This window comes from Monodelphis domestica, chromosome X (assembly GCF_027887165.1).
Source record: "Monodelphis domestica isolate mMonDom1 chromosome X, mMonDom1.pri, whole genome shotgun sequence".
Lineage (NCBI taxonomy): Eukaryota > Metazoa > Chordata > Mammalia > Didelphimorphia > Didelphidae > Monodelphis > Monodelphis domestica.
In genome coordinates, this window is record NC_077235.1 from 38,944,059 (window position 1) to 38,966,941 (window position 22,883).

Consider the following 22,883-nt stretch of genomic DNA (forward strand, 5'->3'; position numbering starts at 1 on the left):
ACTAGTGGAGGTCAAGCTCCAAAGCCATTGGCCAGTTAAAGGATCCTCAGGGAGCAGATTAGGTTTGCAAAGCAAGTGGGGGAAGAGGAATGGGGCTCTTTGCTTCCTGACTCATCTCTCAACTAACTCTGCCTCTGGGCTAGTGCTCTGTCTGGGACCTAAACCCAACTTGGGTGGCAAAGGCTGAAACCCCAAGTGTCTTCTCTTCTCTTTCCTAATGAGTGCTTCTCAATGGAGACCAACATTCTAATCTAATTTCAGACCCTTCCTAGCTATGTTACTCTGGGCAGATCACTTCACCCCCATTGCCCAGCCCTGACCACTCTCTCCTGCCTGAGAAACAATACACAGAATTGATTGGAAAATGGAAGGTAAGGGGGTGGGGGGACAAAAACTACAAATCCCTCCAGGAAGTATTCTAGGAATCAACTTCAAGTTCACCCAGCTATTGTTTCCATGAGACATTTTTCTTCCTTTGGTTCCCAACCAAGGCAGACTTTCATGTCTTCTCTCTTCTTGTCCTTCTCCATGGTTCTGCAAAGATCTGCTAATTTTGGAAGAAGCCTAGTAAGGGAAGCTGATTTGATCAGTGGATAGAGAATCAGGCCTAATGACTGGAGGCTCAAATCCAGCCTGGGACACTTCCTTCCTGCGTGACCCTGGGCAAATCACTTCATCTCTTGCCAAGCCCTTCCTTACTACTTTTGTGCTTTAGACCCACATACAGAATTGGTTTTGAGATGGAAGGGAAGGTTTTTTCCAAAAAATAATGAACTTTTTTAACTCAATATTTATCTGGGGAGATTTAAATGCAAAGAACCCAAATGGTAGATGACCCAAAGTATCTTGGAAAGATGCATGGTAGGTATCGATGAGCTGTACTAGAGATGATTTGAGTGCAAGAAGCAGTCTAAAAAGCCATCCAGTTGGATGATCAGGGACGAGATAAGCCTGGCCCAGTTCTTTGGTGTCTTGAACCAAAACCCTCATCCTAGAATTCTTAGTGTGAAAAAGATGTGGATAGGTTTTGACCTGCATTGCAAGAAAGGATACATCCCAGATACAGCACCAAGACCAAGAGAAGAGAACTCCCTTCCCTTGACGAAGCTAGTGAATATCCATTGAGAGATAGCCTTAGATAATAGTATGGAGACATGAGTAGCTTCAGAGACAGGAAGGAGGCCTGGTTTCAAATGATGCCTTTGACACCTACTAACTGAGTGGTGCCAAATAAGTCCCTAGTGGCTCAGAGAATTCTCCAAGTCTCTAAGTTACAAAAGAGTTGCCTATCCACACCTATTAAGAGAATTAGCACACTGGAACATCCATGGATAAAATTACAAGTCTTGCCTCCTTGCTCCCATCACCATTGATATTTTCCTATTGCAATAAACATATTGAACACTTCGGCAGCAGGTAGGGTTATCCACACATAGACTGGACAGCAGGATTTACTCATAGGTCCTTATCGTGGGAAAGAACTTTGTTTTTTTTTCTTTTTGGGTGCCCCTTGGAAATGCCTCTTCAGTCTTTTGGATGTGTTTCCACTGTGGAAAGGAATGGCATGAGCTCAGTACATTGGACTGGGCAATGGGTCTGCTGAAGAAGATATCCTGAAAAGTTTAAAAGCTTAGAAAACAAGCTGGAGGCTGGAATTCAATTCTGTCTATGAAGTCCTTTGTAAGAAAGTGAATAGAAATGAAGAAAATAAAAGAGAACATTTAGGACAAAAGGTGAGGCCCACGGTGAGATGGCTTAGGTGTGTTGATACAGGGATCCAGGCTGATGTTCCTCTTGGTCATCCTGGCTCTCTTGGGTCTCCTGGGCCTTAATCACCTGTTTCTTGCCGTGGATGTCTTGCTTCGACTCTGGGCCACCATCCTTCAGGAAGAGACCCTGGAACTTTTCAGCCATTTGGTCAGAACTTCTCAGTTTGACTAGTCAAGTTCTCTCTTCCTTGGGTTCATGTGTCTTTTCACATCCTTTTTGAATTCCTGGAATTTTGCCTTCAACCTGGGGGCTTGTTGTGCACTCCGGAATCAGCTGGCCAACAGCTCTGGCGTTGGACTTTGATGGGCAGTTAGGCTGTGTGTCCCAAACCAAGTCCCATCACTGCCCTAACCGGGCTTCAGCTCCACCAGTGGGGTTCCTGAGTCATTGGCTCTTCAGAGACTTGTCCCAGCTCCCGAGGAGACCAATTGTCCCTGTGTCCTTGTGTCTCAGCAGCTTCCCATCAGCCGTCCATGCTCTTTCCACTGGGGAAGGTCATTGTGAGAGGCAAAGGGGAGCAGCTTGTTCCACCTTCCAGATCTCTTCTTCATCTGCCTGACTGCAGGGTCTTCATGTCCTACTCAGACAGACAGACAGACCACGGGCTGTAACTGGGGATCCTGCTTGCCTTCCTCCAGGCTGTTGCTGGTGGAATCCTGCTCAATCAGAGATTCCTTGGTAGAGGCCATCAGAAGGGGAAAGGAGGGGGTGGTGATGCCACAGCGGCGTCAGCAATGGTTGCTCCCAGTGACGCGAAGGCGGAGGGTGCAGCCATTGTGGCGCTCTGTTGGCCCTAGTGCTTAAGTAGGCTGAGTCTCGCTACTGCTCGCACATGCGCGAGACACTCCGGCCCCCCAACCCGGCTGCCAGGGGACTGGAAAGGGCTTGGAAGAGATGCGCTAATCCAAACGTTTCATTTTTAGGAGAGGGGGAAAATGGAGGCCTGGACAGAAGGGATTCATTGCACTTGACTCCGGGAGCCAATGGGAGAGCTAAGTCCAGAGCATTGGTGAAATTGGGAGGGAAATGATAAGGGTGCCGACATCCCAGCTTGAATCCCGCCTAGGAATCAGAGTTCCTGTGTGGGATGGCTCAAGTCTGGGATATGGGGACGGGGGAAGGGACAGCACTGGTTGAGGTCATGGTCCAAAGCCATTGGCCAAGGAAAGGATCCCCAGGGAGGAGATTCGGTTTGCAAAGCTCCTGGGGAAGAGGAATTGGGGCTCTTTGCTTCCTGATCTCTCTCTCAACTAACTCTGCCTGTTGACTAGTGCTCTGTCTGGGACCTGAACCCAACTCGGGTGGGAAAGACTGAAACCCCAAGTTTCACCTCTGATCTTTCCTAAGGACAGCTTTTCAGTCCAGTCCCACTTTCTAATCTGATTTCAGACCCTTCCTAGCTGGGTGACCGTGGGCAAATCACTTCACCTCCATTGCCCGGCCCTGACCACTCTCCTGCCTGAGAACCAATACTCAGCATTGAATGGAAGATGCAAGGTAAAGGGGGGAATGAAAGCTACAAATCCCTTCTGGAAGTATTCTAGGAATCAGCTTCAAGCTCACCAAGAGCCTTCTTCTTCCCTTGGATCTCCTGCTTAGCCTCTGCGCCACCATCCTTCACCCAGATTTCCTTGAACTTCTCCGCCATGTGGTCAGAATTTCTCTCTTTAGTCAAGCTTTCTCTTCCTGGGCTTCTTCTTTCCTTTCTTTTGTTTCTTGTCATCTCCTTCTTGTATTTCTGGAATTTTGCCTTCAACCTGTGAACATTTTGTGCACTCAGGCATCTGTTGGCCAGCAGCCGCCCTGGCTTTGGACTTTGATGGGCAGAGTGAGGCTGTGTGTTCCCAACACAAGCCCCTTCACTACCCGCACTGGGCTTCAGCTCCAGCAGTGGGGTTCTGGAGTGATTGGCACAGCTCTTCAGAGACTTGTCCTGGCTTCTGAGGAGGACAATTGTCCTTCTGTCCTTGTGTCTCAGCAGCTTCCCAAGAGCCGTTCCTGCTCTTTCCATTGGGGAAGGTCATTGTGAGAGGCAAAGGGGAGCGGCTTGGCTCCCACCTTCCAGAGCTCTTCTTCCTCTGCCTGCCTGCAGGGTCTTCATGCCCTGCTCAGCAGACAGACAACGGGCTGAAACTGGGGATCCTGCTTGCTGTCCTCCAGGCTGTGGGCTGTGGAATCCTGCTCCTCCTGAGGTTCCTTGGTAGAGACCATCAGAAGGGGAAGGGGTGGCCCGATGTGGAAGAAGCGTCAGCAATGGTTGCTCCCAGTGACCTGAAGGCAAAGGGGGCAGCCGTTGTGGCAGCTCTGGTGGCCCTCGCGCTGAGTTTCCTTCCAACTCGCGCAGGCTCGAGAGTGCAGGCATGCGCGCAAGCCTAGCCCTGTCTGCCTGGCTGCTGTGGCAGTGGGAAAGTGCTTGGAAGAGATCTCCTAATTCACACACTTCCTTTTGTAGGAGAAGGGAAAAAATGGAGGCCAGGACAGAAGTGACTCATTGCACGTGACTCCGGGAGCCAATGGGAGAGCTAAGTCCAGAGCACTGGTGAAAGTGGGAGGGAAATCATGAGGAGACCTCCATCCCAGCTTGAATCCCGCCTATGAATCAGAGTCCTGTGTCATGGCCAAACTCTGGGATTTGGGGACCGGCGAGGGGGGGGGAGGGAAAGTACTAGTGGAGGTCAAGCTCCAAAGCCATTGGCCAGTTAAAGGATCCTCAGGGAGCAGATTAGGTTTGCAAAGCAAGTGGGGGAAGAGGAATGGGGCTCTTTGCTTCCTGACTCATCTCTCAACTAACTCTGCCTCTGGGCTAGTGCTCTGTCTGGGACCTAAACCCAACTTGGGTGGCAAAGGCTGGAACCCCAAGTGTCTTCTCTTCTCTTTCCTAATGAGTGCTTCTCAATGGAGACCAACATTCTAATCTGATTTCAGACCCTTCCTAGCTATGTTACTCTGGGCAGATCACTTCACCCCCATTGCCCAGCCCTGACCACTCTCTCCTGCCTGAGAAACAATACACAGAATTGATTGGAAAATGGAAGGTAAGGGGGGGGGGACAAAAACTACAAATCCCTTCAGGAAGTATTCTAGGAATCAGTTTCAAGCTCACCAGCTATTGTTTCCATGAGACATTTTTCTTCCTTTGGTTCCCAACCAGGGCAGACTTTCATGTCTTCTCTCTTCTTGTCCTTCTCCATGGTTCTGCAAAGATCTGCTAATTTTGGAAGAAGCCTAGTAAGGGAAGCTGATTTGATCAGTGGATAGAGAATCAGGCCTAATGACTGGAGGCTCAAATCCAGCCTGGGACACTTCCTTCCTGCGTGACCCTGGGCAAATCACTTCATCTCTTGCCAAGCCCTTCCTTACTACTTTTGTGCTTTAGACCCACATACAGAATTGGTTTTGAGATGGAAGGGAAGGTTTTTTCCAAAAAATAATGAACTTTTTTAACTCAATATTTATCTGGGGAGATTTAAATGCAAAGAACCCAAATGGTAGATGACCCAAAGTATCTTGGAAAGATGCATGGTAGGTATCGATGAGCTGTACTAGAGATGATTTGAGTGCAAGAAGCAGTCTAAAAAGCCATCCAGTTGGATGATCAGGGACGAGATAAGCCTGGCCCAGTTCTTTGGTGTCTTGAACCAAAACCCTCATCCTAGAATTCTTAGTGTGAAAAAGATGTGGATAGGTTTTGACCTGCATTGCAAGAAAGGATACATCCCAGATACAGCACCAAGACCAAGAGAAGGGAACTCCCTTCCCTTGACGAAGCTAGTGAATATCCATTGAGAGATAGATAGCCTTAGATAATAGTATGGAGACATGAGTAGCTTCAGAGACAGGAAGGAGGCCTGGTTTCAAATGATGCCTTTGACACCTACTAACTGAGTGGTGCCAAATAAGTCCCTAGTGGCTCAGAGAATTCTCCAAGTCTCTAAGTTACAAAAGAGTTGCCTATCCACACCTATTAAGAGAATTAGCACACTGGAACATCCATGGATAAAATTACAAGTCTTGCCTCCTTGCTCCCATCACCATTGATATTTTCCTATTGCAATAAACATATTGAACACTTCGGCAGCAGGTAGGGTTATCCACACGTAGACTGGACAGCAGGATTTACTCATAGGTCCTTATCGTGGGAAAGAACTTTGTTTTTTTTTCTTTTTGGGTGCCCCTTGGAAATGCCTCTTCAGTCTTTTGGATGTGTTTCCACTGTGGAAAGGAATGGCATGAGCTCAGTACATTGGACTGGGCAATGGGTCTGCTGAAGAAGATATCCTGAAAAGTTTAAAAGCTTAGAAAACAAGCTGGAGGCTGGAATTCAATTCTGTCTATGAAGTCCTTTGTAAGAAAGTGAATAGAAATGAAGAAAATAAAAGAGAACATTTAGGACAAAAGGTGAGGCCCACGGTGAGATGGCTTAGGTGTGTTGATACAGGGATCCAGGCTGATGTTCCTCTTGGTCATCCTGGCTCTCTTGGGTCTCCTGGGCCTTAATCACCTGTTTCTTGCCGTGGATGTCTTGCTTCGACTCTGGGCCACCATCCTTCAGGAAGAGACCCTGGAACTTTTCAGCCATTTGGTCAGAACTTCTCAGTTTGACTAGTCAAGTTCTCTCTTCCTTGGGTTCATGTGTCTTTTCACATCCTTTTTGAATTCCTGGAATTTTGCCTTCAACCTGGGGGCTTGTTGTGCACTCCGGAATCAGCTGGCCAACAGCTCTGGCGTTGGACTTTGATGGGCAGTTAGGCTGTGTGTCCCAAACCAAGTCCCATCACTGCCCTAACCGGGCTTCAGCTCCACCAGTGGGGTTCCTGAGTCATTGGCTCTTCAGAGACTTGTCCCAGCTCCCGAGGAGACCAATTGTCCCTGTGTCCTTGTGTCTCAGCAGCTTCCCATCAGCCGTCCATGCTCTTTCCACTGGGGAAGGTCATTGTGAGAGGCAAAGGGGAGCAGCTTGTTCCACCTTCCAGATCTCTTCTTCATCTGCCTGACTGCAGGGTCTTCATGTCCTACTCAGACAGACAGACAGACCACGGGCTGTAACTGGGGATCCTGCTTGCCTTCCTCCAGGCTGTTGCTGGTGGAATCCTGCTCAATCAGAGATTCCTTGGTAGAGGCCATCAGAAGGGGAAAGGAGGGGGTGGTGATGCCACAGCGGCGTCAGCAATGGTTGCTCCCAGTGACGCGAAGGCGGAGGGTGCAGCCATTGTGGCGCTCTGTTGGCCCTAGTGCTTAAGTAGGCTGAGTCTCGCTACTGCTCGCACATGCGCGAGACACTCCGGCCCCCCAACCCGGCTGCCAGGGGACTGGAAAGGGCTTGGAAGAGATGCGCTAATCCAAACGTTTCATTTTTAGGAGAGGGGGAAAATGGAGGCCTGGACAGAAGGGATTCATTGCACTTGACTCCGGGAGCCAATGGGAGAGCTAAGTCCAGAGCATTGGTGAAATTGGGAGGGAAATGATAAGGGTGCCGACATCCCAGCTTGAATCCCGCCTAGGAATCAGAGTTCCTGTGTGGGATGGCTCAAGTCTGGGATATGGGGACGGGGGAAGGGACAGCACTGGTTGAGGTCATGGTCCAAAGCCATTGGCCAAGGAAAGGATCCCCAGGGAGGAGATTCGGTTTGCAAAGCTCCTGGGGAAGAGGAATTGGGGCTCTTTGCTTCCTGATCTCTCTCTCAACTAACTCTGCCTGTTGACTAGTGCTCTGTCTGGGACCTGAACCCAACTCGGGTGGGAAAGACTGAAACCCCAAGTTTCACCTCTGATCTTTCCTAAGGACAGCTTTTCAGTCCAGTCCCACTTTCTAATCTGATTTCAGACCCTTCCTAGCTGGGTGACCGTGGGCAAATCACTTCACCTCCATTGCCCGGCCCTGACCACTCTCCTGCCTGAGAACCAATACTCAGCATTGAATGGAAGATGCAAGGTAAAGGGGGGAATGAAAGCTACAAATCCCTTCTGGAAGTATTCTAGGAATCAGCTTCAAGCTCACCAAGAGCCTTCTTCTTCCCTTGGATCTCCTGCTTAGCCTCTGCGCCACCATCCTTCACCCAGATTTCCTTGAACTTCTCCGCCATGTGGTCAGAATTTCTCTCTTTGACTAGTCAAGCTTTCTCTTCCTGGGCTTCTTCTTTCCTTTCTTTTGTTTCTTGTCATCTCCTTCTTGTATTTCTGGAATTTTGCCTTCAACCTGTGAACATTTTGTGCACTCAGGCATCTGTTGGCCAGCAGCCGCCCTGGCTTTGGACTTTGATGGGCAGAGTGAGGCTGTGTGTTCCCAACACAAGCCCCTTCACTACCCGCACTGGGCTTCAGCTCCAGCAGTGGGGTTCTGGAGTGATTGGCACAGCTCTTCAGAGACTTGTCCTGGCTTCTGAGGAGGACAATTGTCCTTCTGTCCTTGTGTCTCAGCAGCTTCCCAAGAGCCGTTCCTGCTCTTTCCATTGGGGAAGGTCATTGTGAGAGGCAAAGGGGAGCGGCTTGGCTCCCACCTTCCAGAGCTCTTCTTCCTCTGCCTGCCTGCAGGGTCTTCATGCCCTGCTCAGCAGACAGACAACGGGCTGAAACTGGGGATCCTGCTTGCTGTCCTCCAGGCTGTCAGCGGTGGAATCCTGCTCCTCCTGAGGTTCCTTGGTAGAGACCATCAGAAGGGGAAGGGGTGGCCCGATGTGGAAGAAGCGTCAGCAATGGTTGCTCCCAGTGACCTGAAGGCAAAGGGGGCAGCCGTTGTGGCAGCTCTGGTGGCCCTCGCGCTGAGTTTCCTTCCAACTCGCGCAGGCTCGAGAGCGCAGGCATGCGCGCAAGCCTAGCCCTGTCTGCCTGGCTGCTGTGGCAGTGGGAAAGTGCTTGGAAGAGATCTCCTAATTCACACACTTCCTTTTGTAGGAGAAGGGAAAAAATGGAGGCCAGGACAGAAGTGACTCATTGCACGTGACTCCGGGAGCCAATGGGAGAGCTAAGTCCAGAGCACTGGTGAAAGTGGGAGGGAAATCATGAGGAGACCTCCATCCCAGCTTGAATCCCGCCTATGAATCAGAGTCCTGTGTCATGGCCAAACTCTGGGATTTGGGGACCGGCGAGGGGGGGGGAGGGAAAGTACTAGTGGAGGTCAAGCTCCAAAGCCATTGGCCAGTTAAAGGATCCTCAGGGAGCAGATTAGGTTTGCAAAGCAAGTGGGGGAAGAGGAATGGGGCTCTTTGCTTCCTGACTCATCTCTCAACTAACTCTGCCTCTGGGCTAGTGCTCTGTCTGGGACCTAAACCCAACTTGGGTGGCAAAGGCTGGAACCCCAAGTGTCTTCTCTTCTCTTTCCTAATGAGTGCTTCTCAATGGAGACCAACATTCTAATCTGATTTCAGACCCTTCCTAGCTATGTTACTCTGGGCAGATCGCTTCACCCCCATTGCCCAGCCCTGACCACTCTCTCCTGCCTGAGAAACAATACACAGAATTGATTGGAAAATGGAAGGTAAGGGGGGGGGGACAAAAACTACAAATCCCTTCAGGAAGTATTCTAGGAATCAGTTTCAAGCTCACCAGCTATTGTTTCCATGAGACATTTTTCTTCCTTTGGTTCCCAACCAGGGCAGACTTTCATGTCTTCTCTCTTCTTGTCCTTCTCCATGGTTCTGCAAAGATCTGCTAATTTTGGAAGAAGCCTAGTAAGGGAAGCTGATTTGATCAGTGGATAGAGAATCAGGCCTAATGACTGGAGGCTCAAATCCAGCCTGGGACACTTCCTTCCTGCGTGACCCTGGGCAAATCACTTCATCTCTTGCCAAGCCCTTCCTTACTACTTTTGTGCTTTAGACCCACATACAGAATTGGTTTTAAGATGGAAGGGAAGGTTTTTTCCAAAAAATAATGAACTTTTTTAACTCAATATTTATCTGGGGAGATTTAAATGCAAAGAACCCAAATGGTAGATGACCCAAAGTATCTTGGAAAGATGCATGGTAGGTATCGATGAGCTGTACTAGAGATGATTTGAGTGCAAGAAGCAGTCTAAAAAGCCATCCAGTTGGATGATCAGGGACGAGATAAGCCTGGCCCAGTTCTTTGGTGTCTTGAACCAAAACCCTCATCCTAGAATTCTTAGTGTGAAAAAGATGTGGATAGGTTTTGACCTGCATTGCAAGAAAGGATACATCCCAGATACAGCACCAAGACCAAGAGAAGGGAACTCCCTTCCCTTGACGAAGCTAGTGAATATCCATTGAGAGATAGATAGCCTTAGATAATAGTATGGAGACATGAGTAGCTTCAGAGACAGGAAGGAGGCCTGGTTTCAAATGATGCCTTTGACACCTACTAACTGAGTGGTGCCAAATAAGTCCCTAGTGGCTCAGAGAATTCTCCAAGTCTCTAAGTTACAAAAGAGTTGCCTATCCACACCTATTAAGAGAATTAGCACACTGGAACATCCATGGATAAAATTACAAGTCTTGCCTCCTTGCTCCCATCACCATTGATATTTTCCTATTGCAATAAACATATTGAACACTTCGGCAGCAGGTAGGGTTATCCACACATAGACTGGACAGCAGGATTTACTCATAGGTCCTTATCGTGGGAAAGAACTTTGTTTTTTTTTCTTTTTGGGTGCCCCTTGGAAATGCCTCTTCAGTCTTTTGGATGTGTTTCCACTGTGGAAAGGAATGGCATGAGCTCAGTACATTGGACTGGGCAATGGGTCTGCTGAAGAAGATATCCTGAAAAGTTTAAAAGCTTAGAAAACAAGCTGGAGGCTGGAATTCAATTCTGTCTATGAAGTCCTTTGTAAGAAAGTGAATAGAAATGAAGAAAATAAAAGAGAACATTTAGGACAAAAGGTGAGGCCCACGGTGAGATGGCTTAGGTGTGTTGATACAGGGATCCAGGCTGATGTTCCTCTTGGTCATCCTGGCTCTCTTGGGTCTCCTGGGCCTTAATCACCTGTTTCTTGCCGTGGATGTCTTGCTTCGACTCTGGGCCACCATCCTTCAGGAAGAGACCCTGGAACTTTTCAGCCATTTGGTCAGAACTTCTCAGTTTGACTAGTCAAGTTCTCTCTTCCTTGGGTTCATGTGTCTTTTCACATCCTTTTTGAATTCCTGGAATTTTGCCTTCAACCTGGGGGCTTGTTGTGCACTCCGGAATCAGCTGGCCAACAGCTCTGGCGTTGGACTTTGATGGGCAGTTAGGCTGTGTGTCCCAAACCAAGTCCCATCACTGCCCTAACCGGGCTTCAGCTCCACCAGTGGGGTTCCTGAGTCATTGGCTCTTCAGAGACTTGTCCCAGCTCCCGAGGAGACCAATTGTCCCTGTGTCCTTGTGTCTCAGCAGCTTCCCATCAGCCGTCCATGCTCTTTCCACTGGGGAAGGTCATTGTGAGAGGCAAAGGGGAGCAGCTTGTTCCACCTTCCAGATCTCTTCTTCATCTGCCTGACTGCAGGGTCTTCATGTCCTACTCAGACAGACAGACAGACCACGGGCTGTAACTGGGGATCCTGCTTGCCTTCCTCCAGGCTGTTGCTGGTGGAATCCTGCTCAATCAGAGATTCCTTGGTAGAGGCCATCAGAAGGGGAAAGGAGGGGGTGGTGATGCCACAGCGGCGTCAGCAATGGTTGCTCCCAGTGACGCGAAGGCGGAGGGTGCAGCCATTGTGGCGCTCTGTTGGCCCTAGTGCTTAAGTAGGCTGAGTCTCGCTACTGCTCGCACATGCGCGAGACACTCCGGCCCCCCAACCCGGCTGCCAGGGGACTGGAAAGGGCTTGGAAGAGATGCGCTAATCCAAACGTTTCATTTTTAGGAGAGGGGGAAAATGGAGGCCTGGACAGAAGGGATTCATTGCACTTGACTCCGGGAGCCAATGGGAGAGCTAAGTCCAGAGCATTGGTGAAATTGGGAGGGAAATGATAAGGGTGCCGACATCCCAGCTTGAATCCCGCCTAGGAATCAGAGTTCCTGTGTGGGATGGCTCAAGTCTGGGATATGGGGACGGGGGAAGGGACAGCACTGGTTGAGGTCATGGTCCAAAGCCATTGGCCAAGGAAAGGATCCCCAGGGAGGAGATTCGGTTTGCAAAGCTCCTGGGGAAGAGGAATTGGGGCTCTTTGCTTCCTGATCTCTCTCTCAACTAACTCTGCCTGTTGACTAGTGCTCTGTCTGGGACCTGAACCCAACTCGGGTGGGAAAGACTGAAACCCCAAGTTTCACCTCTGATCTTTCCTAAGGACAGCTTTTCAGTCCAGTCCCACTTTCTAATCTGATTTCAGACCCTTCCTAGCTGGGTGACCGTGGGCAAATCACTTCACCTCCATTGCCCGGCCCTGACCACTCTCCTGCCTGAGAACCAATACTCAGCATTGAATGGAAGATGCAAGGTAAAGGGGGGAATGAAAGCTACAAATCCCTTCTGGAAGTATTCTAGGAATCAGCTTCAAGCTCACCAAGAGCCTTCTTCTTCCCTTGGATCTCCTGCTTAGCCTCTGCGCCACCATCCTTCACCCAGATTTCCTTGAACTTCTCCGCCATGTGGTCAGAATTTCTCTCTTTAGTCAAGCTTTCTCTTCCTGGGCTTCTTCTTTCCTTTCTTTTGTTTCTTGTCATCTCCTTCTTGTATTTCTGGAATTTTGCCTTCAACCTGTGAACATTTTGTGCACTCAGGCATCTGTTGGCCAGCAGCCGCCCTGGCTTTGGACTTTGATGGGCAGAGTGAGGCTGTGTGTTCCCAACACAAGCCCCTTCACTACCCGCACTGGGCTTCAGCTCCAGCAGTGGGGTTCTGGAGTGATTGGCACAGCTCTTCAGAGACTTGTCCTGGCTTCTGAGGAGGACAATTGTCCTTCTGTCCTTGTGTCTCAGCAGCTTCCCAAGAGCCGTTCCTGCTCTTTCCATTGGGGAAGGTCATTGTGAGAGGCAAAGGGGAGCGGCTTGGCTCCCACCTTCCAGAGCTCTTCTTCCTCTGCCTGCCTGCAGGGTCTTCATGCCCTGCTCAGCAGACAGACAACGGGCTGAAACTGGGGATCCTGCTTGCTGTCCTCCAGGCTGTGGGCTGTGGAATCCTGCTCCTCCTGAGGTTCCTTGGTAGAGACCATCAGAAGGGGAAGGGGTGGCCCGATGTGGAAGAAGCGTCAGCAATGGTTGCTCCCAGTGACCTGAAGGCAAAGGGGGCAGCCGTTGTGGCAGCTCTGGTGGCCCTCGCGCTGAGTTTCCTTCCAACTCGCGCAGGCTCGAGAGTGCAGGCATGCGCGCAAGCCTAGCCCTGTCTGCCTGGCTGCTGTGGCAGTGGGAAAGTGCTTGGAAGAGATCTCCTAATTCACACACTTCCTTTTGTAGGAGAAGGGAAAAAATGGAGGCCAGGACAGAAGTGACTCATTGCACGTGACTCCGGGAGCCAATGGGAGAGCTAAGTCCAGAGCACTGGTGAAAGTGGGAGGGAAATCATGAGGAGACCTCCATCCCAGCTTGAATCCCGCCTATGAATCAGAGTCCTGTGTCATGGCCAAACTCTGGGATTTGGGGACCGGCGAGGGGGGGGGAGGGAAAGTACTAGTGGAGGTCAAGCTCCAAAGCCATTGGCCAGTTAAAGGATCCTCAGGGAGCAGATTAGGTTTGCAAAGCAAGTGGGGGAAGAGGAATGGGGCTCTTTGCTTCCTGACTCATCTCTCAACTAACTCTGCCTCTGGGCTAGTGCTCTGTCTGGGACCTAAACCCAACTTGGGTGGCAAAGGCTGGAACCCCAAGTGTCTTCTCTTCTCTTTCCTAATGAGTGCTTCTCAATGGAGACCAACATTCTAATCTGATTTCAGACCCTTCCTAGCTATGTTACTCTGGGCAGATCACTTCACCCCCATTGCCCAGCCCTGACCACTCTCTCCTGCCTGAGAAACAATACACAGAATTGATTGGAAAATGGAAGGTAAGGGGGGGGGGACAAAAACTACAAATCCCTTCAGGAAGTATTCTAGGAATCAGTTTCAAGCTCACCAGCTATTGTTTCCATGAGACATTTTTCTTCCTTTGGTTCCCAACCAGGGCAGACTTTCATGTCTTCTCTCTTCTTGTCCTTCTCCATGGTTCTGCAAAGATCTGCTAATTTTGGAAGAAGCCTAGTAAGGGAAGCTGATTTGATCAGTGGATAGAGAATCAGGCCTAATGACTGGAGGCTCAAATCCAGCCTGGGACACTTCCTTCCTGCGTGACCCTGGGCAAATCACTTCATCTCTTGCCAAGCCCTTCCTTACTACTTTTGTGCTTTAGACCCACATACAGAATTGGTTTTGAGATGGAAGGGAAGGTTTTTTCCAAAAAATAATGAACTTTTTTAACTCAATATTTATCTGGGGAGATTTAAATGCAAAGAACCCAAATGGTAGATGACCCAAAGTATCTTGGAAAGATGCATGGTAGGTATCGATGAGCTGTACTAGAGATGATTTGAGTGCAAGAAGCAGTCTAAAAAGCCATCCAGTTGGATGATCAGGGACGAGATAAGCCTGGCCCAGTTCTTTGGTGTCTTGAACCAAAACCCTCATCCTAGAATTCTTAGTGTGAAAAAGATGTGGATAGGTTTTGACCTGCATTGCAAGAAAGGATACATCCCAGATACAGCACCAAGACCAAGAGAAGGGAACTCCCTTCCCTTGACGAAGCTAGTGAATATCCATTGAGAGATAGATAGCCTTAGATAATAGTATGGAGACATGAGTAGCTTCAGAGACAGGAAGGAGGCCTGGTTTCAAATGATGCCTTTGACACCTACTAACTGAGTGGTGCCAAATAAGTCCCTAGTGGCTCAGAGAATTCTCCAAGTCTCTAAGTTACAAAAGAGTTGCCTATCCACACCTATTAAGAGAATTAGCACACTGGAACATCCATGGATAAAATTACAAGTCTTGCCTCCTTGCTCCCATCACCATTGATATTTTCCTATTGCAATAAACATATTGAACACTTCGGCAGCAGGTAGGGTTATCCACACATAGACTGGACAGCAGGATTTACTCATAGGTCCTTATCGTGGGAAAGAACTTTGTTTTTTTTTCTTTTTGGGTGCCCCTTGGAAATGCCTCTTCAGTCTTTTGGATGTGTTTCCACTGTGGAAAGGAATGGCATGAGCTCAGTACATTGGACTGGGCAATGGGTCTGCTGAAGAAGATATCCTGAAAAGTTTAAAAGCTTAGAAAACAAGCTGGAGGCTGGAATTCAATTCTGTCTATGAAGTCCTTTGTAAGAAAGTGAATAGAAATGAAGAAAATAAAAGAGAACATTTAGGACAAAAGGTGAGGCCCACGGTGAGATGGCTTAGGTGTGTTGATACAGGGATCCAGGCTGATGTTCCTCTTGGTCATCCTGGCTCTCTTGGGTCTCCTGGGCCTTAATCACCTGTTTCTTGCCGTGGATGTCTTGCTTCGACTCTGGGCCACCATCCTTCAGGAAGAGACCCTGGAACTTTTCAGCCATTTGGTCAGAACTTCTCAGTTTGACTAGTCAAGTTCTCTCTTCCTTGGGTTCATGTGTCTTTTCACATCCTTTTTGAATTCCTGGAATTTTGCCTTCAACCTGGGGGCTTGTTGTGCACTCCGGAATCAGCTGGCCAACAGCTCTGGCGTTGGACTTTGATGGGCAGTTAGGCTGTGTGTCCCAAACCAAGTCCCATCACTGCCCTAACCGGGCTTCAGCTCCACCAGTGGGGTTCCTGAGTCATTGGCTCTTCAGAGACTTGTCCCAGCTCCCGAGGAGACCAATTGTCCCTGTGTCCTTGTGTCTCAGCAGCTTCCCATCAGCCGTCCATGCTCTTTCCACTGGGGAAGGTCATTGTGAGAGGCAAAGGGGAGCAGCTTGTTCCACCTTCCAGATCTCTTCTTCATCTGCCTGACTGCAGGGTCTTCATGTCCTACTCAGACAGACAGACAGACCACGGGCTGTAACTGGGGATCCTGCTTGCCTTCCTCCAGGCTGTTGCTGGTGGAATCCTGCTCAATCAGAGATTCCTTGGTAGAGGCCATCAGAAGGGGAAAGGAGGGGGTGGTGATGCCACAGCGGCGTCAGCAATGGTTGCTCCCAGTGACGCGAAGGCGGAGGGTGCAGCCATTGTGGCGCTCTGTTGGCCCTAGTGCTTAAGTAGGCTGAGTCTCGCTACTGCTCGCACATGCGCGAGACACTCCGGCCCCCCAACCCGGCTGCCAGGGGACTGGAAAGGGCTTGGAAGAGATGCGCTAATCCAAACGTTTCATTTTTAGGAGAGGGGGAAAATGGAGGCCTGGACAGAAGGGATTCATTGCACTTGACTCCGGGAGCCAATGGGAGAGCTAAGTCCAGAGCATTGGTGAAATTGGGAGGGAAATGATAAGGGTGCCGACATCCCAGCTTGAATCCCGCCTAGGAATCAGAGTTCCTGTGTGGGATGGCTCAAGTCTGGGATATGGGGACGGGGGAAGGGACAGCACTGGTTGAGGTCATGGTCCAAAGCCATTGGCCAAGGAAAGGATCCCCAGGGAGGAGATTCGGTTTGCAAAGCTCCTGGGGAAGAGGAATTGGGGCTCTTTGCTTCCTGATCTCTCTCTCAACTAACTCTGCCTGTTGACTAGTGCTCTGTCTGGGACCTGAACCCAACTCGGGTGGGAAAGACTGAAACCCCAAGTTTCACCTCTGATCTTTCCTAAGGACAGCTTTTCAGTCCAGTCCCACTTTCTAATCTGATTTCAGACCCTTCCTAGCTGGGTGACCGTGGGCAAATCACTTCACCTCCATTGCCCGGCCCTGACCACTCTCCTGCCTGAGAACCAATACTCAGCATTGAATGGAAGATGCAAGGTAAAGGGGGGAATGAAAGCTACAAATCCCTTCTGGAAGTATTCTAGGAATCAGCTTCAAGCTCACCAAGAGCCTTCTTCTTCCCTTGGATCTCCTGCTTAGCCTCTGCGCCACCATCCTTCACCCAGATTTCCTTGAACTTCTCCGCCATGTGGTCAGAATTTCTCTCTTTGACTAGTCAAGCTTTCTCTTCCTGGGCTTCTTCTTTCCTTTCTTTTGTTTCTTGTCATCTCCTTCTTGTATTTCTGGAATTTTGCCTTCAACCTGTGAACATTTTGTGCACTCAGGCATCTGTTGGCCAGCAGCCGCCCTGGCTTTGGACTTTGATGGGCAGAGTGAGGCTGTGTGTTCCCAACACAAGCCCCTTCACTACCCGCACTGGGCTTCAGCTCCAGCAGTGGGGTTCTGGAGTGATTGGCACAGCTCTTCAGAGACTTGTCCTGGCTTCTGAGGAGGACAATTGTCCTTCTGTCCTTGTGTCTCAGCAGCTTCCCAAGAGCCGTTCCTGCTCTTTCCATTGGGGAAGGTCATTGTGAGAGGCAAAGGGGAGCGGCTTGGCTCCCACCTTCCAGAGCTCTTCTTCCTCTGCCTGCCTGCAGGGTCTTCATGCCCTGCTCAGCAGACAGACAACGGGCTGAAACTGGGGATCCTGCTTGCTGTCCTCCAGGCTGTCAGCGGTGGAATCCTGCTCCTCCTGAGGTTCCTTGGTAGAGACCATCAGAAGGGGAAGGGGTGGCCCGATGTGGAAGAAGCGTCAGCAATGGTTGCTCCCAGTGACCTGAAGGCAAAGGGGGCAGCCGTTGTGGCAGCTCTGGTGGCCCTCGCGCTGAGTTTCCTTCCAACTCGCGCAGGCTCGAGAGCGCAGGCATGCGCGCAAGCCTAGCCCTGTCTGCCTGGCTGCTGTGGCAGTGGGAAAGTGCTTGGAAGAGATCTCCTAATTCACACACTTCCTTTTGTAGGAGAAGGGAAAAAATGGAGGCCAGGACAGAAGTGACTCATTGCACGTGACTCCGGGAGCCAATGGGAGAGCTAAGTCCAGAGCACTGGTGAAAGTGGGAGGGAAATCATGAGGAGACCTCCATCCCAGCTTGAATCCCGCCTATGAATCAGAGTCCTGTGTCATGGCCAAACTCTGGGATTTGGGGACCGGCGAGGGGGGGGGAGGGAAAGTACTAGTGGAGGTCAAGCTCCAAAGCCATTGGCCAGTTAAAGGATCCTCAGGGAGCAGATTAGGTTTGCAAAGCAAGTGGGGGAAGAGGAATGGGGCTCTTTGCTTCCTGACTCATCTCTCAACTAACTCTGCCTCTGGGCTAGTGCTCTGTCTGGGACCTAAACCCAACTTGGGTGGCAAAGGCTGGAACCCCAAGTGTCTTCTCTTCTCTTTCCTAATGAGTGCTTCTCAATGGAGACCAACATTCTAATCTGATTTCAGACCCTTCCTAGCTATGTTACTCTGGGCAGATCACTTCACCCCCATTGCCCAGCCCTGACCACTCTCTCCTGCCTGAGAAACAATACACAGAATTGATTGGAAAATGGAAGGTAAGGGGGTGGGGGGACAAAAACTACAAATCCCTTCAGGAAGTATTCTAGGAATCAACTTCAAGTTCACCCAGCTATTGTTTCCATGAGACATTTTTCTTCCTTTGGTTCCCAACCAGGGCAGACTTTCATGTCTTCTCTCTTCTTGTCCTTCTCCATGGTTCTGCAAAGATCTGCTAATTTTGGAAGAAGCCTAGTAAGGGAAGCTGATTTGATCAGTGGATAGAGAATCAGGCCTAATGACTGGAGGCTCAAATCCAGCCTGGGACACTTCCTTCCTGCGTGACCCTGGGCAAATCACTTCATCTCTTGCCAAGCCCTTCCTTACTACTTTTGTGCTTTAGACCCACATACAGAATTGGTTTTGAGATGGAAGGGAAGGTTTTTTCCAAAAAATAATGAACTTTTTTAACTCAATATTTATCTGGGGAGATTTAAATGCAAAGAACCCAAATGGTAGATGACCCAAAGTATCTTGGAAAGATGCATGGTAGGTATCGATGAGCTGTACTAGAGATGATTTGAGTGCAAGAAGCAGTCTAAAAAGCCATCCAGTTGGATGATCAGGGACGAGATAAGCCTGGCCCAGTTCTTTGGTGTCTTGAACCAAAACCCTCATCCTAGAATTCTTAGTGTGAAAAAGATGTGGATAGGTTTTGACCTGCATTGCAAGAAAGGATACATCCCAGATACAGCACCAAGACCAAGAGAAGGGAACTCCCTTCCCTTGACGAAGCTAGTGAATATCCATTGAGAGATAGATAGCCTTAGATAATAGTATGGAGACATGAGTAGCTTCAGAGACAGGAAGGAGGCCTGGTTTCAAATGATGCCTTTGACACCTACTAACTGAGTGGTGCCAAATAAGTCCCTAGTGGCTCAGAGAATTCTCCAAGTCTCTAAGTTACAAAAGAGTTGCCTATCCACACCTATTAAGAGAATTAGCACACTGGAACATCCATGGATAAAATTACAAGTCTTGCCTCCTTGCTCCCATCACCATTGATATTTTCCTATTGCAATAAACATATTGAACACTTCGGCAGCAGGTAGGGTTATCCACACATAGACTGGACAGCAGGATTTACTCATAGGTCCTTATCGTGGGAAAGAACTTTGTTTTTTTTTCTTTTTGGGTGCCCCTTGGAAATGCCTCTTCAGTCTTTTGGATGTGTTTCCACTGTGGAAAGGAATGGCATGAGCTCAGTACATTGGACTGGGCAATGGGTCTGCTGAAGAAGATATCCTGAAAAGTTTAAAAGCTTAGAAAACAAGCTGGAGGCTGGAATTCAATTCTGTCTATGAAGTCCTTTGTAAGAAAGTGAATAGAAATGAAGAAAATAAAAGAGAACATTTAGGACAAAAGGTGAGGCCCACGGTGAGATGGCTTAGGTGTGTTGATACAGGGATCCAGGCTGATGTTCCTCTTGGTCATCCTGGCTCTCTTGGGTCTCCTGGGCCTTAATCACCTGTTTCTTGCCGTGGATGTCTTGCTTCGACTCTGGGCCACCATCCTTCAGGAAGAGACCCTGGAACTTTTCAGCCATTTGGTCAGAACTTCTCAGTTTGACTAGTCAAGTTCTCTCTTCCTTGGGTTCATGTGTCTTTTCACATCCTTTTTGAATTCCTGGAATTTTGCCTTCAACCTGGGGGCTTGTTGTGCACTCCGGAATCAGCTGGCCAACAGCTCTGGCGTTGGACTTTGATGGGCAGTTAGGCTGTGTGTCCCAAACCAAGTCCCATCACTGCCCTAACCGGGCTTCAGCTCCACCAGTGGGGTTCCTGAGTCATTGGCTCTTCAGAGACTTGTCCCAGCTCCCGAGGAGACCAATTGTCCCTGTGTCCTTGTGTCTCAGCAGCTTCCCATCAGCCGTCCATGCTCTTTCCACTGGGGAAGGTCATTGTGAGAGGCAAAGGGGAGCAGCTTGTTCCACCTTCCAGATCTCTTCTTCATCTGCCTGACTGCAGGGTCTTCATGTCCTACTCAGACAGACAGACAGACCACGGGCTGTAACTGGGGATCCTGCTTGCCTTCCTCCAGGCTGTTGCTGGTGGAATCCTGCTCAATCAGAGATTCCTTGGTAGAGGCCATCAGAAGGGGAAAGGAGGGGGTGGTGATGCCACAGCGGCGTCAGCAATGGTTGCTCCCAGTGACGCGAAGGCGGAGGGTGCAGCCATTGTGGCGCTCTGTTGGCCCTAGTGCTTAAGTAGGCTGAGTCTCGCTACTGCTCGCACATGCGCGAGACACTCCGGCCCCCCAACCCGGCTGCCAGGGGACTGGAAAGGGCTTGGAAGAGATGCGCTAATCCAAACGTTTCATTTTTAGGAGAGGGGGAAAATGGAGGCCTGGACAGAAGGGATTCATTGCACTTGACTCCGGGAGCCAATGGGAGAGCTAAGTCCAGAGCATTGGTGAAATTGGGAGGGAAATGATAAGGGTGCCGACATCCCAGCTTGAATCCCGCCTAGGAATCAGAGTTCCTGTGTGGGATGGCTCAAGTCTGGGATATGGGGACGGGGGAAGGGACAGCACTGGTTGAGGTCATGGTCCAAAGCCATTGGCCAAGGAAAGGATCCCCAGGGAGGAGATTCGGTTTGCAAAGCTCCTGGGGAAGAGGAATTGGGGCTCTTTGCTTCCTGATCTCTCTCTCAACTAACTCTGCCTGTTGACTAGTGCTCTGTCTGGGACCTGAACCCAACTCGGGTGGGAAAGACTGAAACCCCAAGTTTCACCTCTGATCTTTCCTAAGGACAGCTTTTCAGTCCAGTCCCACTTTCTAATCTGATTTCAGACCCTTCCTAGCTGGGTGACCGTGGGCAAATCACTTCACCTCCATTGCCCGGCCCTGACCACTCTCCTGCCTGAGAACCAATACTCAGCATTGAATGGAAGATGCAAGGTAAAGGGGGGAATGAAAGCTACAAATCCCTTCTGGAAGTATTCTAGGAATCAGCTTCAAGCTCACCAAGAGCCTTCTTCTTCCCTTGGATCTCCTGCTTAGCCTCTGCGCCACCATCCTTCACCCAGATTTCCTTGAACTTCTCCGCCATGTGGTCAGAATTTCTCTCTTTGACTAGTCAAGCTTTCTCTTCCTGGGCTTCTTCTTTCCTTTCTTTTGTTTCTTGTCATCTCCTTCTTGTATTTCTGGAATTTTGCCTTCAACCTGTGAACATTTTGTGCACTCAGGCATCTGTTGGCCAGCAGCCGCCCTGGCTTTGGACTTTGATGGGCAGAGTGAGGCTGTGTGTTCCCAACACAAGCCCCTTCACTACCCGCACTGGGCTTCAGCTCCAGCAGTGGGGTTCTGGAGTGATTGGCACAGCTCTTCAGAGACTTGTCCTGGCTTCTGAGGAGGACAATTGTCCTTCTGTCCTTGTGTCTCAGCAGCTTCCCAAGAGCCGTTCCTGCTCTTTCCATTGGGGAAGGTCATTGTGAGAGGCAAAGGGGAGCGGCTTGGCTCCCACCTTCCAGAGCTCTTCTTCCTCTGCCTGCCTGCAGGGTCTTCATGCCCTGCTCAGCAGACAGACAACGGGCTGAAACTGGGGATCCTGCTTGCTGTCCTCCAGGCTGTGGGCTGTGGAATCCTGCTCCTCCTGAGGTTCCTTGGTAGAGACCATCAGAAGGGGAAGGGGTGGCCCGATGTGGAAGAAGCGTCAGCAATGGTTGCTCCCAGTGACCTGAAGGCAAAGGGGGCAGCCGTTGTGGCAGCTCTGGTGGCCCTCGCGCTGAGTTTCCTTCCAACTCGCGCAGGCTCGAGAGTGCAGGCATGCGCGCAAGCCTAGCCCTGTCTGCCTGGCTGCTGTGGCAGTGGGAAAGTGCTTGGAAGAGATCTCCTAATTCACACACTTCCTTTTGTAGGAGAAGGGAAAAAATGGAGGCCAGGACAGAAGTGACTCATTGCACGTGACTCCGGGAGCCAATGGGAGAGCTAAGTCCAGAGCACTGGTGAAAGTGGGAGGGAAATCATGAGGAGACCTCCATCCCAGCTTGAATCCCGCCTATGAATCAGAGTCCTGTGTCATGGCCAAACTCTGGGATTTGGGGACCGGCGAGGGGGGGGGAGGGAAAGTACTAGTGGAGGTCAAGCTCCAAAGCCATTGGCCAGTTAAAGGATCCTCAGGGAGCAGATTAGGTTTGCAAAGCAAGTGGGGGAAGAGGAATGGGGCTCTTTGCTTCCTGACTCATCTCTCAACTAACTCTGCCTCTGGGCTAGTGCTCTGTCTGGGACCTAAACCCAACTTGGGTGGCAAAGGCTGGAACCCCAAGTGTCTTCTCTTCTCTTTCCTAATGAGTGCTTCTCAATGGAGACCAACATTCTAATCTGATTTCAGACCCTTCCTAGCTATGTTACTCTGGGCAGATCACTTCACCCCCATTGCCCAGCCCTGACCACTCTCTCCTGCCTGAGAAACAATACACAGAATTGATTGGAAAATGGAAGGTAAGGGGGGGGGGACAAAAACTACAAATCCCTTCAGGAAGTATTCTAGGAATCAGTTTCAAGCTCACCAGCTATTGTTTCCATGAGACATTTTTCTTCCTTTGGTTCCCAACCAGGGCAGACTTTCATGTCTTCTCTCTTCTTGTCCTTCTCCATGGTTCTGCAAAGATCTGCTAATTTTGGAAGAAGCCTAGTAAGGGAAGCTGATTTGATCAGTGGATAGAGAATCAGGCCTAATGACTGGAGGCTCAAATCCAGCCTGGGACACTTCCTTCCTGCGTGACCCTGGGCAAATCACTTCATCTCTTGCCAAGCCCTTCCTT

The 22,883-nt window shown here is 49.9% G+C and overlaps 1 long non-coding RNA gene across 2 annotated transcripts in view; it reads left to right on the top strand.

Moving 5' to 3' along the window:
* The window catches only part of LOC130456134 (uncharacterized), a 44,633-nt gene continuing 21,750 nt past the window's right edge, over nucleotides 1-22,883 (top strand). For both annotated transcript variants that reach the window (XR_008914643.1, XR_008914642.1), the window contains exon 1: nucleotides 1-22,883. This exon is cut by the window's right edge and continues 17,721 nt beyond it. This is a non-coding gene — a long non-coding RNA (uncharacterized LOC130456134).